Raw genomic sequence first — 20,827 nt, forward strand, 5'->3', positions numbered from 1 at the left:
ACAGTGTCTGTCATCATTTCCTTTCATCACTGATTTTGTTTATTTGTGTCCTTTCTCTTTTTTCTTTAGTGAGTCTAGCCAGTGGTTTCTCAATTTTAGTAATCTTCTCAAATAACCAGCTCCTGTTTCTTTTTATTTTTTCTATATTTTTTTCTCAATTTCATTAATTTCTGCTCAAATTTTGATTATTTCTTTCCTTCTACTGACTTAGGCTTCATTTGTTCTTCCTTTTATAGTTTTTTTTTTTTAAGATGAAGCATTAGGTTATTTATTTGGACTTGTTCTTGTTTTTGGAGATAACCCTGTAATGATATGAATTTTCCTCTTATGACCGCTTTTGCCGTGTCCCCAAAGTTTTGATATGTTATACTATTATTATCATTTGTTTCTATGTATCCCTTGATCTTTCTCTTTACTTCTCTTCTGACCCAGTTATTCTTCAGTAGCATGTTGTTTAATCTCCATGTACTTGTGGCTCTTCCTGCTTTCGTTTTGCAGGTGATCTCTAGTTTCAAAGCATTATGATCCAGGAATATGGTTGAGATGATTTCAAACCTCTTATATTTGTTGAAGATCACTCTTTGTTCTAGAATATGCTCAATCCTTGAGAATGTTCCAAGTGCACTAGAGAAGAATGTATAAACAGCTGTTTAGAGATGAAAGGCTCTGTATATGTTAATTATGTCCAGTTGGTCTAATGTGTCATTTAAGGATGTTACTTACCTATTGATTTTCGGTTTGGATAATATGTCCATATCTGACAGTGGTGTATTTAGGTCCCCTGCTACAATAGTGTTTTGGTCTGTTTCTCCCTTTATTTCTGTTAGTAATTGCTTTACATACTTCAAAGCACCCTGATTGGGAGCATAGATATTAATGTGTTATATTTTCTTGGTGCATGATTCCCTTTATCATTATAAAGTGTCCCTCAGTATCTTTCTTTACCTTTTTTATTTTGAAGTCTATTTCTTCTGATATTAGTACCACTATTCCCGCTTTTCTCTGAATGCCATTTGTTTGAAATACCATTTTCTACTCTTTCACTTTGAGTGTATATTTCTCTTTGGAACTGAGATGTACCTCCTGGATGCAGCTTATGGTTGGGTTTTGTTTTTCGATCCATTCTGAAACTCTCTGCCTTTTTATTGGTGAGTTCGGCCCATTTACATTTAGTGTGATTATTGTAATACGAGGTGTTCTTATAGTCATTTTATCTTTTGCTTTCTGGTAGCTCGCTGTTTCCATCGTTTCCTTGTCCTTGTGTTTCTGGTTTCTTTATTTTGGTTGACTTTTGTTGGTTTTGCCTCTGGTTCTTCTTGTTTCATGTTATATACATCAGTTCTGAATCTTTGGCTTGTGGTTACCATTACGAATATGAAAAGAATAGTTGTATATATACAGTCACCCATTTTCTTCTGCACATGCCTTATCTCCATTCCCCTTTGTGAATTTGAATCTTTGAATTCTCCCGTTTTCAGTCATTGCTGTCTCAATTTGTCCCTATGTATGCTGAACATTCATTACTTTCTTGCTATAGCAAATTTCTTCTTAATGTTTAAGCTTATAATGCTCTGTTCCTAGTAAGGGTTGCACTCCTCTGCTTCTATTTGCCTGATAGTCACCTTATTCCTATATGTACTTTTTTTTTTTTGTCATTTTGTTTTTGGTAAGTCGACTACTTTATTTCCTGTAGTGCAGGCCTTCTAGTAGAGAATTCTCTCAATCTTTGCATGTCTGGAAAGGTCTTTATATCTCCTTCATATTTAAAGGAGAGTTTATTTAGCTGGATACACTATTTTTGGCTGGTAGTTCCTTTCAGTTAATAGTTTCAATATTTGATTCCACTCCTTTCTGGCTTATAAGATTTGTGTTGAGAAATACAAGGATAATCTAATGGGTTTCCCTTTATAAGTTACCATTTTCTTCTTTCTGGTTGCTCTGAGAATTCTGTCTTTGTTGCTGATTTTTGATAACTTTAATACAATATTTCTTGGTAAAGGCCTTTTTGGGTTGAAATAATTGGGTGTTCTGTTGACTTCTTGAATTCCAAGCTCCAGCTCATTCCTTAGATTTGGGAAATTCTCATCAACTATTTCTCTGAAAATGCTTTCTAATCCCTGTTTCTTTTCATCCCCATCGAGAATGCCCATTATTCTTATGTTTCCTCTCATGATGGTATCATCTAGTTCTTGTATTTCTCTTTCATTATTTTTCATTCTTCATTTTCTCTCTTCTTCCTTCTGATTTGTTTCTAGATTTCTGTCTTCGATATCATTGATACTTTCCTCCATTTGGTCGACTCTATTTCTATTTCATTTTTCAACTCTTGCAGTGTTTTTTTGTTTGTTTGTTTTTTGTTTGTTTTTTTTTTTTGTTTTTCGTTTTTATCTCCAGAAGATCTATTCTGTTCTTTTTGAGGGTTGCAATCTCCTTGCTAAAGAACTCATTCTGCTCATCAAGTTGTTTTTACAATTCCTGCAATTGTTGATATGAATCATTTCGGAACTCACTGAGTTTTTTCCGAAGTACCATCCTGAATTCTCTGTCATGTAAGTCGCATATTTCTATGTCTGTAAGTTTATTTTCTGGAGATTTTTCTCTTTCTTTCTGAGATGCCTTTTCACCTTGGTTGTTCATGGTGTTTAATGGACTATTTCGCCTCCTGGGCATTAATGGAAGTGTATTCTGTTTTTTTTTTCCAGAAAGAAGATTTATTTTATAAAGGTCTCTCTTTAGCCTGTTGCAAAGGTGCTTTTATTTTGGTTTCTAGTAGGTGGAGTCTAAGCTGCTTGGATCCCTGCTTTATATAAAGCTTTAATAATGCCTATTTTTTTCCCTATAGTTGTTTAATCACTCTTGCTATCCTCAGTCTCAGTCCTTGTCAATGTTAGCTACTGTTTTGGTAGCTTTTGCTCAGATTTCCCTTAGGCTCAGTATTCAGTCTGATATATGGGGAGGTCCCTCTGGCTTAGGGAATGGAGTCATGGTTCAGCCTTGGTTTTGCAACCGCAGCTGGTAAAAATCATCTGTTGTTTCTGCCATCCCTGCTTCTCTGCTGTCCATACTTCTCTGCTTTCTGTCCTGATGACTGGGCATTGCCACTGGCCATGTTGAGCTCCCAGCTCTCCCAGCCATGGTTGTACAGGGAACTTGTTGCATCTTTTCCCTTCCCCTTTCCTCTTACAGGGAGATCCGGCTATGAGAGGCAGCTTCTTTGTTTCTCCCAGTCCACCACCCAACAACTGGGGTTCTGACCTGTGGTAGCTCTTATGCGCAGATCCCACACTCAGATGTGCTGTTTTGGTGTTTTTATTTGAGTTTTAGATGTTCAGCTTATTATTGTTTCCAGGAGAGAGATCTTGGAACATTTCTCACTCCACTATGTTTCTGATGTCACTCTGGTTTTTTCAATATTAACATTAAAATGAATTAAAATTAAATTTTTAATTAAAATTTTAGAAAATTGAAATAATTATAGATCCGTAAGAAGACTTCAAGACTAAGTTTGATGAATACAGAACCATCAACCCTATTTTTGAAATGAATCTAGAGAATGCCCATACGTAGTAAAATTCCTTCTCAAATGAACTAAAAAATTAGTGCAACTTTAGTTATTACATTGTTCATTTCTGCATTCTACACTATCATCACATGCACAGTCTTTAAGTCAGATGTTCCTGTTGTGTGTATATAGTAGCAGAGAGTGGTAAAGGTGAAAGTTATCAGACAGAATTATCCTGAGTAATCTATGCTTTAAAAAGAAGTCTCATGATACATTATTTTGATCTTCTCAGTATTGTATATTTTGATTTGATGGTCATTCTATCTCTTTTTCATCATTCACTGATGCTGTAAATAAGAGAAGATGTAAAATGGCAGACACTGAATATTATACACTGTTGAAAAGATTAAAATAGTAGAGTCGAATGTTGATATTTATAATTTACAGAATATATGAGGCATTAAAATTCAAATAACTCTTTCTCTTGACAAATAGAGTAAGGACAACATGAATCCATTTGGGATATAGGCAAAAGAAATAAAACAATGCCAGAACCCAATTTCTTTCTTGGTTTCCTAAGATGATGTTCCATTTACTTATTTTTCTACTCATGAGGAAATCTGGAAAACAAGTTATGTTTCCTTCAAATGTTAGCTTGAAAATATCAAAAAAGAGAAAAATCCAAGAGTAGATCATATTTTGTTATATAAAGAGATAGCAGGAGTGTGGTATAAAAAACACTGGCTGACATGGTATAACTGTACCTCAGATTTCATATACAAATTAGTTGGAGGACCTTAATGTCACTTTTCTTATCTGGGTTTGAATTTACTCATGTGAAAAACAATGATAATAGACCAGAAGCTCTCTTAGGATCTCCATAGCTCTAATATCTTGACCTCTCATTTGAACTTGTGATTTATAATCCAAATTTCCTTCCAGACTTTTCCACAACAGTAGTTTCCAAAATTGTCACCAAGAATTAAGTACATGTAGTTTCTCCTTTTGAGAGGTAGAATCGATTTCCTTTCTTCCTGAATTTGAGCTTGCCTTGTGACATGCTTTTACAAAGAAAATATGGTGAAAATGATGCCCACTCCAGGCCTATTTTTTAAGAGGCCTCATATCTCTGCTTGTCTTAGAAGAGAGTCACTAAGAAGTTGGACTAAATAAGTGAATAATACAATATGTGAAAAGAGAAGCCATGTAGAGAATAAATGAGGTGCTTCTGACAAAGGCCAGCACCAAGGCCCCAGAAATATGAGTGAGGATATGATGAGTGTTCCAGGCTTAGCCAAGCTCTCAGTTGAATGCAACTGCATGAATGACCACAGCCGAAATCATGTGCAGTAGCAAAACCACCCAGCAACTCTCAGCATTATAAGATATAATAAAAGATTGTTTTTAAGCAGCTAAATTTGGGGGGATTGGTTGTTATAGAACAGTAGATAATTGAAATGCCCACTTCAGTAAATGACATCTTTTCTCACTCAATTTTTCAAGTCTGAAACCTGAAAGACTTTCATTACACTACTCTCTCATCACCCCATGTCTGATATATTTTCAAGTCCACTAGACTATAAGAATCTTGAAGGCAAGAACCGTGTCTCTCTTGGTCATTACTGTGTTTCCAGCACTAAACACAGTGTCTGAAACATAGTAGGTTAATTTGAGGGAAGTGCTATTTATCTTACCTCCAACAACAGCTTATTCTGTGTCACCTTCATCATTTGTTTAAAATACTACAATAGTCTTTTAACTAGAGTCTTCATTAACAGAAGTTGGGTGAAGGGTATACAGGAACTCTGTGCTATTCTTGCAACACTTCTGTAAGTCTAAAATTATTTCAAAAATAATGTATTATATATATATATACATATATTATATATATAATATGTATATTATATATACATGTATTATATATATATACATACATATATGTGTATATATATAATACATGTACGTATATGAATTACATCATAATACTTATTTGATTAGAACTCTCCTATGAGGTTCTACATGATGTGACAATTCCTTACCTTTATGATGTCACTTTTTGTCATCCTTACTTCCATTTCCACGGATTACAACATTCTAGCTATAACAGATTTAAGTCTCTCAAATATTTCCAACTTTTTCTCTTCTTCAGGATCTTAAAATGTGCAATTCCCTTTGCATAAAACATATTCTCCTCAATTTTCACGTGGTATTTCCTTCGCATCCTTTAAGTCTCAGCTTCTAAACTTTCAGAAACCATGCATTTCTACCCATTCACAACCTAATTAATGTTCTCTCATAGAACTCTCTTCTTCCCATTCATAACAATTAATCGCAATTTGTAATTCCACATTCTTGTAAAACAGTATGTTCATTTACTTAATCTCTGTCACACCTATTAGAGAGTAATAACCACGAGAAAAGAAACCATATCTGTATTATATCCACAGTGTTTTGAACAGTGCCTATACATCATTAGCAATCAATAAGTCTTAGCTGAGTGAGTTAAATCTAATAAACCTTCACTTAAGTTACCTATTCGTATGGAGTACTAATTAAAATCTATGCAAATTAGAATAAATCAGCAAAAGACATGTTTGTGGACATGAAAAAGCATCCTCAAGTAAGAAAGATAGGTGAGAGGTTATTTTATGGCTCTAAACAGAACAAAATTAAATCATCCCATATGACCATACCAGTTCTAAAAGACCTAGGGATTACAACAGAAGTGAATGCTACACCTTTATTTACTAGACCATTTATTTATTCAGTATTTTTTGATCATCTACTGTCTGAACTGCCTATTGTCTACATTGACAACACATGGCATCTACACTGCCAGGTAGTACTAGATGGAAGACCCAGGTTGCATCATATGATTAGACCAAAATAAATCCCAGTGATACAGAGAAATATACAAATCCCACTCTTACTCAGCAGAAACCTAGAAATTCAGTTTATAATTTACTATATTTTACTTACAGAAAAACAAGAGCAGTGTCAGCTATTTTACTCAATTTCTCAAAATACCCATTTTTTCCCACCATTTTGTGGTTAAGATTAGAAAGAAACATGACCCTGAAATTGTACTTGTTTACTATACCACTTCTATCATATGTACATATACCCTTAAGATTAAATTGGCCAGAGTTTGCTCTCCTCACTATGTTACAATGAAATATTTGTATTCAATTTTTTTTCTTATCTATAAACTTATATTGCTTCATAAATACAAACTCTATAAACACATCAGGATCTCATAATTTCCTCAGTGATGAAGAAATATTTCTTTCAAGGGAGACAGCTAAAATGAGTAAGCTCTTATGTCCCTAAGACAGGTAGAAAAAAACAACAAAAGCTTTAAATAAGGTCCACTTTTAAAAGTAGCTTTATATGTACATGAGGATTTCCTCTTCAAGACTTGGTAAGCTAGACTTAAAGATTCAGCACTGAGGCCACAGCTTATTTTCAGAGAAGACTCCTCTTTTAATATCTGCAAGAGACCTGTCTACATATTTGTCTAATAGTGTAATTTTTCTAGAAGCCACCAGTAATATAAAAAACTCAAATGTGCAGGCTTTTGAATGTTCATATTTTAGTACAGCAAACTTCTCACCTTGGGACTGAAGATTTTACTTCTCATTCAGATGTTCACTGTCATATTGATTTTAATGTAAGCAGGTGCAGTGTTATGAATTGAACTGTGTCCCCAGAAAGTTATGTACCTCATCCCCAGTACCAGTGAATGTGGCCTTATTTGAAAATAAGGTCTTTGTAGAGTTGACAGAAGGTTATACAGGAGTAAGGCGAGATCTATAATCCAATCACTGGTGCCCTTATAAGAGGAGGGAAATTTAAAGACAGAAAGAGACAGATACAGCGAGAGAACAGCATTTCATGACAGACAGAGACTGGAGTGATACATCTACAAGTCAAGAAACACAGAACACTACTGGCATCTGCCAAAAGCTAGGAGAGAGACACAAAATAGATTCTCCCACAGAGCCTCCAGAAGGAACCAATACTGCTGACACCTTGGTTTCAGACTTTTAGTCTCTGGAACTATGAGACAATAAATTTCTGTTGTTTTAATCAATAATATTGTAATAACTATGTATGGCAGCGGGTGGGTTCTAGATTTATTGGGGGGATCACTTTGTAAATTATGTAAGTATTTAACTACTATGTTGTACAGCTAAAAATAATATAACAATAAATGTCAACTGTAATTGAATTTTTTTTAATTAAAAAGAAAATAAAGACACACACACAAAGCCACCTGATATGTGGCACTTTGTTACAGCAGACCAAAGAAATTAGTACAGGTCATAAAGCTAAGGGGTAGGTATGTCATAGTAAAATGTACCAGTCCGCTACATAGGATGCACCTACATAGGATGCTCCACAATTCTTGTGGTAAATACTCAGAGATATTTTGAGGTTTTTAGATTCAGTCAAAACTTCTATCTACTTTTCACTATTCACTTATGGAACCTGGTTTCTTTCTTCCTTTTTTTTTTTTTTTTTTTTGTTAAAATGACTGGAAATTCTGGTATACCGAGACTGAAAAGAGTTAATATACTTCAAATATTACATAATGTAGTGCCTTTCAGTGACTGAAGCATTCCAATTAATTCACTGGGAACTATTTCAAAAGTTCAATATTTGAAAATACCATTACATTCCCTATGGAGAAGTACAAATAGACTAAGCAATAAAAATGACAGGATTAAAAAGAAATCTGATCCTTTTATTATGGATTTATAATCTTGGATTTAATAGATGGCTCTAGCTTATAGTCTTGATAAGTTAATGATCTAGAACTTTCCTAGAGAGGGAGAAGAATATAGTGGGAAAAGGTATACTAATCAGGAGATCTCAAGGCTGCTAATATTTATGGTTTCTGTATTTCTGTATAATTTAAACTAGGCATGCTGTTTGCAAATTCCAAGAAAATATGCAGATCTTGACCACAGGAAGCAGTTAATGAAAACAAAACTATTACCTACTAAAGAAGAAAAGAAAAGTTTAAGAACTTTCCCACACTGATGTCACAAGTGGATAAAGGAGGACTTAAATCACATATTTGTTGTCATGTAGACAATCTTTTTTTATTTTTTATTAAGTTTATTGGGGTAATATTGGTTAATACAATTATATAATTTTCAGGTGTACATTATAATTTGACATTTGTATATTCTATTGTGTGTTTACCACTCAAAGTCCAGTTTCCTTCAGCTACCATATATTTGATCCCCCTACCCACTTCACGCTCCCTCTATACCCCTATATTTGACCTCCTTTAACCGTCTACCTACTCCTCCTTCCTCACTCCCTCCCCTCTGGTAACCACTAGTCTATAGTCCATGAGTCTCTTTGCTCTGTTGATTTATTGCTTTTAGGTTTATATCCTACATATAAGTGATAACATGTGATTTTTAACTTTTTCTGTCTGGATTATTTCACTTTGCATAATTAACTCGAGGTCCATCCATGTTGTCACAAATAGGAGTATTTCATCTCTTCTTTTGAGTGAGTAATATTCCATTGTATATATGTACCACATATATGCAGCTTCTTTAGCCAATCATATATCATAGGACACTTCAGATACTTCTATGCCCTGGCCATGGTGAATAATGGTGCTATGACCATCAGTGTACAAATATCTTTTTGGATATGGGTTTTCAAGTCTATGGGGCAAACACTCAGTAGAGGGATTGCTGGATCATACAGTAGAACAATTCATAGTCTTTTAAGGAACCTCCATACTGTTTTCCATAGTGGCTGCACCAATTTGCAGTCCCACAGGGTTGAGGGTTCCTTTTTCTCCGCATTCTCTCCAACGTTTGGTATTACTTGTCCCATTGATAATAGCTATTCTAATAGGTGTGAGATGGTATCTCATTGTGGTTTTGATTTGCATTTCCCTAGTAGCTAGCGATGTTGAGCATCTTTTCAAATATTTGTTAGCCATTTGTATGTCCTCTAGGGAGAATTGTGTGTTCATGTCCTCTGCTCATTTTTTGACTGCATTATTTTTGTTGTTATTGTTGTTGTTTTTATTGAATTGTATTAGTTCTTTCTATATTTTGGATATTAGACTCTTATCGAAGGTGTTGCTTGCAAATATATTTTCCCATTGAAATGGTTGTCTCTTTACCTTGTTAATGATTTCTTTTGCTGAGCAGAAACTTTTTAGTTTGATGTAGTCCCATTCATTTATTTTAGCTTTTACTTCCCTTGCTTTTAAGGCGAAATTCATAAAATCCTCTGTAAGTCCAAGGTCCTTGAGTTCAGTTCCTATGTTTTCTTCTATGAATTTTATTGTTTCAGGTCTTATATTCAGGTCCTTAATCCATTTTGAGTTAATTTTAGTGTGTGGTGATAGACAACAGTCTAATTTCATTCTTTTGCTGGTGGCTTTCCAGTTTTCCAGCACCATTTATTGAACAGGCTTTCCATTCTCCACTGTATGTTTTTGGCTTTTTTGTCAAAAATCATTTGGCCACATATGTATATAGGGGTTTACTTTTGGATTCTCGATTCTGTTCCACTGGTCTGTGTGTCTGTTTTGCTAGAAATACCATGCCATTTTGATTACTGTTGTTTTGTAGTATTATCTGAAGTCGACCAGAGTGATGCCTCCAGCCTCATTCTTTTTTCTCAGGATGGCTTTGGCAATTTGGGGTCTTTTGTTCTTCCATACAAATCGGATGATTTTTTGTGCTATTTCTTTAAAAAATGCCAATGAGATTTTGATGGGGATTGCATTAAATCTATATAATGCTTTAGATGATAAGGTCATTTTAACTATGATGGTTCTTCCAATCCAATAACATGGAATATCTTTCCATTTCTTTTTATATTCTTTGATTTCTTTTAATAGGGTCTTGTAGTTTTCATTATATAGATCCTTCAAATCTTTCCTTAAATTTATTCCTAGGTATTTTATTTTATTTTATTTTATTTGTTGCAATTGCAAAAGGAATTATTTTTTCCACTTCATTTCTGACACTTCATTATTAGAGTATAAGAACGCTATGGATATGGGAATGTTGGTTTTGTATCCAGAGAATTTACTGTATTTGCTTACTCTTTCTAGTAGTGTTCTTGTGGAGTCTTTAGGGTTTTCTATATAGAGAATCATGTCATCTGCAAATAGTGACAGTTTGACTTCTTCATTTCCTATTTTGAGGCCTTTTATATCTTTCTCTTGTCTGATTATACTCGCTAGGACTTTCAATGTTATATTGAATAACAGTGGCGATAGTGGACAGCCTTGCCTTGTTTCTGATCCTAGAGGGAAAGTTTTTAGTTTTTCACCATTAAGTATAATGTTGGCTGAGGGTTTGTCATATATGGCTTTTATTATGTTAAGGTACGTTCCTTCTAAACCGATTTTGTTAAGTGTTTTGATCATAAATGGATGCTGTATCTTGTCGAATGCTTTTTCTGCATCTATCGATATGATCATATGATTCTTGTTTTTTAATTTCCTTGTGTGGTGTATCACATTAATCGATTTGCATATGTTGAACCATCCCTGTGCCTCTGGGATGAAGCCCACTTAATCGTGGTGTATAATCTTTTTAATATGTTGCTGTATTCAGTTTGCTAGTATCTTATTTAGGGTTTTTTCTCTCTTTGTTCATTGGAGATATTAATCTGTAATTTTGTGTGTGTGTATGTGTGTGTGTGTGTGTGTGTGTGTATGTTATCTTTACCAGGTTTTGTTATCAGGGTAATATTGGCCTCATAAAATGAGTTGGAAAGTATTGCCTCCTCTTTGATTTTTTGGAAGAGTTTGAGGTGAATTGGTATTAAATATTTGAATGTTTCGTAGAATTAACTGTTGAAGCCCTCTGGTCCTGGACTCTGACTTTTTGGCAAGTTTTTGATGATTGTTTCAATTTCCATACTTCTGATCAGTCTATTTAGATTTTCCAGTTCTTGATTCAGTCTAGGAAGGTTGTATTTCTCTAAGTACTGGTCCATTTCTTCTAGGTTATTAAATTTGGTGTTATATACTTTTTCATAGTATTCTTGCATGATTCTTTGTATTTCTGTGATATCAGTCATAATTTCCCCTCTTTCTTCCCTGATTTTGTTTATTTGTGTCTTTTATTTTCTTTAATGAGTCTAACCAGGGGTTTCTCAATTTTATTAACCTTCTCAAAGAATGAGCTCTTTGTTGCATTTATTTTTTCTATTTTTTTTTGTTTGTTTGTTTTCAATTTCATTTATTTGTGGTCTAATTTAGATTATTTCTTTCCTTTTGCTGACTTTAGGCTTAGTTTGTTCTTCCTTCTCTAGTGTCTTAAAGTGAAGCGTTAGGTTGTTTATTTGGGCTCATTCTTTTTTTTTTGAAGACAGGTCTGTAATGATATGAACTTTCCTCTTATGACTGCTTTTGTCATGTCCCAAAAGTGTTGACTACTATTATCATTCACTTCTGTATATCGTTAAGCTCTCTTTTTATTTCTTCTCTGATGCAGTTATTCTTCAGTAACATGTTGTTTAATGTCCATCTATTTGCAGCTCTCCCTGCTTTCGTTTTGCAGGTGATCTCTAGTTTCAAAGCATTATGATCTAGGAATATGGTTGGTATGATTTCAAACCTCTTATTATTTGTTAAGGCTATCTCTGTGTCACAGTATATGGTCAATTCTTGAGAATGTTCCAAGTGAACTAGAGAAGAATGTATAAGTAACTGTTTTTGGATGGAACGCTCTGTCAATTTCAATTATGTTCAGTTATTCTAATGTGTCATTTAAGGATGTTACTTATCTATTGATTTTCGGTGTGGATGATCTGTCCTTGTCTGACAGTGGGGTACTTAAGTCCCCTACAACGATAGTGTTTTGGTCTGTTTCTTCCTTTAGTTCTAATAGTAATTGCTTTATATACTTCAGGGCTAACTGATTGAGAGCATAGATAGTAATAAGTGTTTTGTCTTCTTAGTGTATGATTCCCTTTATCATTATGAAGTGTCCCTCAGTGTTTCTTTCCCTTTTTTATCTGGGGATGTCTCTTACTCTGCCATGTTTCCAAAGATCCAAAAATTTAAAAAGATGCTTCGGTAACTGCATTTGTGCTTTAAAAAAAATAAGACTGAATTTGGTCAAAGTAGTTTGTGTGGACTCAAAACTTGTCAAAAATTTTTAATTGGTAGTCAGTCTGGGAACTCTAAACACTATTAAGCCTATTTTCTCAAAGGCAAACATGAGTGAAACATTTATCACTGACCATGAGACAAATGATTATGGGGCTCTTTCACATAGTGATTCCTTTGAAAAGATTTGGGAATTTAGCTGACTACAAGTTTAAAATATTGTCCGATAATTTTATGTGCCTGCTGAATAAGCTCACGCAATCTCAAGATACATTTGTAATAATAATAATACCTTCCATGAGCATTCTGTTTTACACTGTGAAAAATGCTTTCAGATGATCTCATTTTACATAGTGACCAGATTAGAGGAAGTCAATATCCTGTTCTCTACATTTTTTAAGTAGTACCCTGACACCTTTCATTACGATATTTCCAGAAAAGGATAGTCAAAATAGTCTAAAATTCCTATAAGAATTTATTAAAAACTGGAAATACTTACCCTAGGGCATATAAGATGCTGGGGTAATCTACTTTATTTAATAGACAAAATAATTTAATAGACAAAAATATATTTATTTTGTCTTACTATAAAAGGGAGATCATGGCTCAGCATAATAAAGAACTTTTCTGGTGAATCAAATCATAGAATAGTCGAAAAGCCTGCCTTGTGGAGACAGAGTTCTCCATTGTCATTGAATTCTCTTTGTCTAGACAATTCTGTTTTGGGAATGCTCCCAGAGATATCCCTACATTGTATAGGACTAGATGACTGCTGTGGGGACAGTGAGTGCTCACTTTGTGTTCCTTGTGTTCCTCCAATTCTGCAGTCACCCTTGAAATTAGGATGGCAATATAGCTGAACTCTAGACAATAAAATGTGTTTGGAAGTAATGTACACTACTTTCTGTTCTGGCACTAAAATGGTCACTACTCTAGGTGAGGATGAAGCAACTATAATGGAAAGTCACCTGAACACCCAGCTAAAATTTGTGTTAGCAAAAAGTAAGCTTTTCTTATGTTAAGTCACTGTGATATAGTGGTGATCACCATTCTACTTTCTGCTCCTAAGAGTTTGACTACTATAGATACCTCATGCAAGTGCAATCATGCAGTATTTGCACTTCTGTGACTGGCCTATTTCACTTAACATAATATCCTCAAGATTCATCCATGCTGTAGCATATGACAAGAGAGCTATCCTTTTTTCATTTAAGACTTAATAATATTCCATTGTATGAATACACCACATTTTCTTTATCTGGTTATCCGTTGATGGACTTTTAGGTTGTTTCCATATCTTGGCTATTATGAATAATGCTGCAATGAATATGAAAGTGCAAATATTTCTTCAAGATACTGATGTCAATTATTTTAGATAAATTCTCAGAAGTGAGATTGCTGGATAAAATGGCAGTTCTATATTTAATTTTTTGAGGAATATTCTTGCCGTTTCTCATAGTAGCTGCACCATTTTACATCTCCACCAACTGTGTATAAGGGTAAGATTTATACATATCTTTAACAGCACTTGTTATTTTCTGTGGTTTTGTTTATTGTTTGTTGTTGTTGTTTTTTTTAAATAATGCACATTCTAACAGGTGTGAGGTGATATTCCATTAGTGTTTTGACTTATATTTTCCTGATGATCAGTAATATTGAGCATCTTTTCATATACTTATTGACCATTCCTATATCTTCTTTGGAGAAATATCTATTCAACTTTTTTTCCAAATTTTAAATCAGGTTTTTGTTGTAATTTTTGAGTTTTAGGAGTTCCTTATATATTTGGAGTGCTAATTCCTCATCAAATATAATTTGCAAATGTTTTCTCCATTCTGTAGGTTGCGTCATCACTCTATTGACCATTTCCTTTGCTTTGCAGAAAGTTTAATTTGTTATGTACCGCTTGTCTATTTTTACTTTTGTTGCCTATCCTTTGGTGTCATATCCAAGGAATTATTTCCAAGGCTAATGTTTTGAAGCTTTCCCCTATGTTTTCTTTTAGGAGTTTTATAGTTTTAGACCTAATATTTAACTCTTTAATTCAGTTTAAGTTAATTTTTGTATATTGTGTAGGGAAAGAGGTAAATTTCATTCTTTTGCATGTGGAAATTACGTTTACCAATACATTTGTTGAAAAGACTTCTTTTCCTCACCAAAAGATCTGTTTTTTTTTAACTATTTAATATTTTTTTAATTTTTCAATTATAGTTGGCATGCAATATTATATGTACACTGTATGTACATGTACAACTTAGTGATTACATATTTATATAACTTTTGAACTGATCATCCAGATAAATCAAGTACCAATCTGACACCATATATAATTATTAAAATATTATTGAATATATTCCCTTTGCTACATTTTATATCTCCATGACTATTTTGTAACTACCAATTTGTACTTCTTAATTTCTTCCCACTTTTAACTCACCCCCAATTCCCCTCCCATTTTGCAACCATGAAAATGTTCTCTGTATCTATGAGTTTGTTTCTACTATGCTTAATTTTGTTCCTTAGATTCCACATGTAAGTGAAATCATATGGCATTTGTCTTTCTCTGTCTGACTTACTCTATTCAGCACAATGCCCTCTAGGTCCATCCATGTTGTTGCAAATGATAAAATTTCATTCTTTTTTTATGGGTGAGTAATATTCCCCTTCGTGTATGTGCCACCTCTTCTTTATCCTTTATCCATTGATGGAAATGCAGGTTGCCTCCATAATTTGGCTACTGTAAATAATGCTACAATGAGCATACAGAAGTATATGTACTTTCAAAGTAGCATTTTGGATTTCTTTGGATAAATACCCAGAAGTGAGATTGCCGAGTCCTTCTTTGTCTCTTGGTATAGCCTTTGATTTAAGGACTATTTTGTCTGGAATAAGTATTGCCACTCCAGATTTTTTTTTTTCATTTCCATTTTCCTGAAATATCTTTTACCATCACTTTACTTTCAGTCTGTGTGTGTCTTCTGATCTGAAGTGAGTCACTTATAGATGGCATATGTAAGGGTCTTGTTTCTTATTCATTCATCACCACTCTTTTGATTGGAGCATATAATCCTTTTTTATTTGAAGTAATTGTTGATATGTAGTTATTGGCAGTTTATAATCTATATTTTTCTTCTTCTTAAAGAAGTCCCTCCAACATTTCCATAATACTGACTTAGAAGTGATGAACTCCTTTAGCTTTTTGTTGTTTGGGAAGTTCTTTATCTGTCTTTTAATTCTAAATGGCAGCTTTGCTGAGTAGAGTAATCTTAATTGTAGGTCCTTCCTTTGCATCACTTTGAATATTTTGTGCTTATCTTTTCTGGTCTGTAAAGTTTCTGTTGAGAAATCATCTGGCTGTCTTAAGAGAACTCCCTTGTTGGTAACTAACTGCTTTTTCTCTCGCTGCTTCTAAGATTCTCTCTTTGTATTTAACCTTTGGGATTTTAATGATGATATGCCTTGATGTGGGCCCCTTTGGGCTCATCTCGATTGGGACTCTGTGCTTCCTGAGCTTGTATGTCTATTTCCTTTCACCAGGTCAGGGAAGTTTTCTGTCATTGTTTCTTAAAATAGGTTTACAATTCCTTGCTCTCTTCTCCTTCTGGTATCCCTAGGAAGAGAATGTTGGTCCATTTAATGTCCCAGAAGTCCCTTAAACTATCATCATTTTTTTGGATTCTTTTTTCTTGTTGTTGTTCTGATTTGGTGTTTTCTCCGACTTTATCTTCTAAATTGCTGATTTGATCCTCTGCTTCCTCTACTATTGGTTCCCTCTAATGTATTCTTTATTTTAGTTATTGTAGTCTTCATTTCTGACTGGTTCTTTTTGATGTTTTCTATATCCATCTTTATGTTTTTTTATGTTTTTGTTGAAGTTTCCACTGAGATCATTGAGCAGCCTTAAAACTGGTGTTTTGAACTCTACATCTGGTAGATTGCTTGCTTTCATTTTGTTTAGTTCTTTTTCAGGAGCTTTGTTCTATTCTTTCATTTGGGACATATTTCTTTGTTTCCCAATTTTGGCTGCATTTCCGTGTTTGTTTCTATGCGTTATGTAGCACTGCTATGTCTCCGAGTCATAGTAGGTTGGCCTTAGGTAGTAGCTGTACTGTGGTTCCCAGTGGCACAGTCCTGTTTGTTACCTGAACCAGATGTTTCAGGTGTGTCCCTTGTTGGGATTGTGTGACTTCCTGTTTTAATTGAGCCTTGGTTGTTGTTTATAGGTCAATGGGAGGGAATGACCCATGGGCTGATTGGTTGTAAGGACTGGCCTGTGAGGGGCTAACCCTATGGAGCAAGATTCACTTTAGCAGGGCTCTGGAACCTTTCCATTCTCTCTTTTGGTGTGCTCTTCTTAGATTCAGCCCTAGGTGGTGCTGTGTGTTGGCCCCTAGGTGTGTTGGCTCCTCTAGGCCAATTTCAGCACTAGCCTGTGCACTTCCCAGAGCCACCTGGCACAGCCACTAAGCAATCTGCAGATGGCCACCACTTGTGCTGGGCTTAGAGATGATTCGAGTGGCCAAGCTGGGAACAAAGTCTGGCTGCCACTAGTGCCAGGCTTGGAGATGCTCAGTAAGATGTATGGGGCATTCTAAGGCCAGACACTGTTTTGTTTTGTGTTTTTTTTTATTTTTTTGGTGGGGGGGGTGAACTTTAAGAGATTTTTAGGAAAGTCCGCAGTATGAACTGGTATGGAAAAGTAACTGGAAGTGCCTTGGGTAGGTCCACAGTTTGGGAGGGGCAAGATCTCGGGGAATTACCAGGGCTGGGCCAATGGTGTCAGTCAGGTTGATGGGAGACTTAGACATGGTGCCTGCCTGCATCCATACACTGGAACAGGGGAGGGCTCAACAAAGGAACAATGGACTCTGCCAGTGTATCTGTCTGGGATATGCCCTTACCCTGAATCCAGATAACTCAGCTCCTCCCTGCATGTCCCTAGTGCTCCTTGAGTAGCCACCCTAGCACTGGAGCTCAGAGCAAGTGAGTCCTTCATTGAGTAAGTCTGTGTGCGGGCCCTTCAAGGGGAATGTTTGAGACTCCTGCAGCCTTCCATTTTACTCAGCTACAATCTCCACTGGTTTTCACGGCCAGAGGTTGTAGAGACCTCTTCCTAGCACTGGAAGCCTGGGCTGGGGAGCCAGGTGTGGTGCTGGAACCCCTCACTCTTCCAGGGGGACATCTGCAGCCAAGATATCCCTCCCGATTCTCAACTGCCACACCTGGTTGTGGGGCCAGCCTTGTTTTTTGCCTTCATTCCTCCTACCAATGTCAAGGTGGCCTCTTCTGTATGTCCTCAGTTGTAGGACTTCTGTTCAGCCAGACCTCAGGTGACTCCCAATGACAGTTGTTCTGTAGTTTAGTTGCAATTTTCATACGGTCATGAGAGGAGGCAAACACAGCACCTACTTACTATGCCATCTATACTGGAAGTCCCTCGTTGAGTGGTCTTGACACTTTTTGGAAGATCATTTGACCATATATGCATGGGTTTATTTCTTGTTTATCTAGTTGGTACCATTTGTTTATATGTATATTCTTATGCCAGTATAACACTATTTTGATTACTGTAGCTATGCAATATGTTTTGAAATCAGGAAGTGTGAGGACTCCAGTTTTGATCTTCTACCTCAATGTTTTTACTATTTCGTAGTTCCATATGAATTTTCGGATTTATTTTCTGTTTCCGTGAAAAATGTTATTGGAATTTTGATTGAGATTTAATTGAACCAATGTATTGCTTTGGGTACTAGGAACATTTTAACATTATTAAATTTTTCAATCCATCCATAAACATGGAATGTCTTTCCATTTATTTGTGTCTTTAATTTCTTTTAGCAATGTTTTGTTATTTTCAGTGTATAAGTTTTTCACCTCCTTAGTTAACTTTATTCCTAAGTATTTTATGCTTTTTAATGCTATCATATATGAGATTGTTTTCTTAATTTCCTTTTTGGAATGTTCTTTGTTTTGTATCTTGATTTATATTCTGCAGCTTTGCTGAATTTGTTCATTAGTTAACAGTTTTAGTTTTGTTTTGTTTTGGAATCATTAGGGTTTTCTACATACAAAATAATGCCATCTATGCACAGAGATAATTTGACTTCCTTTCTGATTTGAATGCTTTTCTTGCCTAATTTCTCTGGCTACGACTTCCAGTACTATACTGAATAGAAATGGAGAGAATGAGCATCCATGCCTTCTTCTTGATCTTAGAGGAAAAGCTTTCAGCTTTCCATTGTTTAGTGTAACGTTAGCTGTGGGATGTTTTATACATGATCATTATTACATTGAAGTAATGTCTTTCTATTGCTAGTTTGTTCTGTGTTCTTATCAGGAAAGGGCATTGAATTTTGTCAAATGCTTTTTCTGTGTCTATTGAGATGATCATGTGATGTTTATCCTTTGTTCTGTTAATGTGATAAATCAAACTGATTGATTTTCATATGTTGAACTCCTCTTATCCCAGGGATTCATTTGAGCTAGTCATGGTGTATGTTCCTTTTATTATGCTTTTAAATATATTTTTCTAATATTTGGTTGAAGATTCTCACATCTATATTCCTCTGGAAAATCAGCCTGCAGTATCATGGTACAATAACCTCATAAAATGATTTGGAAGTGTCCCCTCCTTTTCAAATTTTTAAAAGATTTTGAAAGGACTGACATTAATTTTTCTTGAAATTTTTGATAAAATTCTCCAGTGAAGCCATTTACTCCTGGTCTATTATTATTATTATTATTATTATTATTATTATTATTATTGGAAAGTTTTTGGTTATTGACTTAATCTCCTTACTAGTTTATGGGTTTGTTCATATTTTCTATTTCTGTATGATTGAGTCTTGGTATGTTGTATATTTCTAGAAATATACCTACTTTTACTAGGTTATCCAATTTGTTAGTGTATAATTGTTCACAGTAGCCTCTTGTAATCTTTTTTATTTCCATAGAATCAGTAGTAATGTCATCCCTTTCATCTCTGATTTTACTTAAGTCTTTTCTATTTTTCTTGGTCTAGATAAAGTTTGTCATTTTGTAGATTTATTAAAAACCTGTTATTTTAAAAATATTCTATTGTTTTTGATTCTCTATTTCATTAATCTTTATCTCCATTCTTCTGCTAACTTTAGGCTTAGTTTGTTCTTTTTCTAGTTCTTTGAGGTGTACAGTTGTTTTTTTTTATTTGAAATCCTTTATAATGTAAGTGTTCATCACTAAACACTTCCCTTGGTATTGCTTATAAATTTTAGTATGTTACCATTTAACTTTTTTTTTTACTTCAAAATATTTTCAAATTTTGGAGTATGCTATTCAATTTTTACATATCTGTGATTTCTCCAGTTTCCTTCTGCTATTTGTTTCTAGTTTCATTCTTCTATGGTAAAAAAAGATACTTGGTATGAATTCCATTGTATCAAATTTATTAACACTTGTTCTATGACCTAACATGTGATTTAGCTTGGTAAATACTCCATGTGTGCTTCAGAAGAATGTATATTCTGCCAGTGTTATGTGTATTGTACTGTATATATCTATTAGGTATACTGAACTACAGTGTTGTCCAAGTCTTATGTTTCTTTATTGATCTCTCTGGATGTTCTACCCATTATTGAGAGTAGGCTATTGAAGTCCTCTACTATTATTGTGTTGCTGTCTATTTCTCCCTATAGTTCTGTCAATAATTGCTTTATATATTTGTGTGTTCTGGTGTTGGGTGCATATATATTGATAATTGTGTGTCTTCATGGGGAATTGAGCCTTTTATCTTTATATATCTTTTGTCTCTTGTGACAGTGTTTGATTTGAAGTCTATCTATTTTGTCCATATATATATATATATGGACAAAATAGATAGACTTCAAATCTCTCCTTTCTTTTGGTTAACATTTGCATGAAATATCTTTTACTATCCTTTTACAGTCTGCCTACTATGTATGTATTTAAATCTAAAATGAGTGTGCTATAAAAAGCATATATTTGTCTCTTGTTTTTTGAAAATCAATTCAGCCACTCTATCTTTTTGATTGGAGAGTTTAATCTATTTTGATTTAAAGTAATTACTGATAGTGCAGGACTTACTATTGTCATTTTATTAATTAGTTTCAGGGCTGTATTGTATCTTTTTTGTTCTTTGTTTCTATCTTTGTGTTTTGTCTTTTTTTGTTGTTGTTTGTTTGTTTGTTTGTTTTTGTAGAGACATGCTTTGACTC

General features: G+C 34.4%; 1 protein-coding gene across 1 annotated transcript in view; it reads right to left on the reverse strand.

Annotated features, from left to right (window-relative positions):
- Positions 1 to 20,827, reverse strand: part of IL1RAPL2 (interleukin 1 receptor accessory protein like 2) — a 615,492-nt gene that overhangs the window by 285,531 nt on the left and 309,134 nt on the right. The window lies entirely within an intron of this gene.

The sequence above is a fragment of the Pteropus medius genome, unplaced genomic scaffold (assembly GCF_902729225.1).
Source record: "Pteropus medius unplaced genomic scaffold, Ma_sr-lr_union100, whole genome shotgun sequence".
Taxonomy (NCBI): domain Eukaryota; kingdom Metazoa; phylum Chordata; class Mammalia; order Chiroptera; family Pteropodidae; genus Pteropus; species Pteropus medius.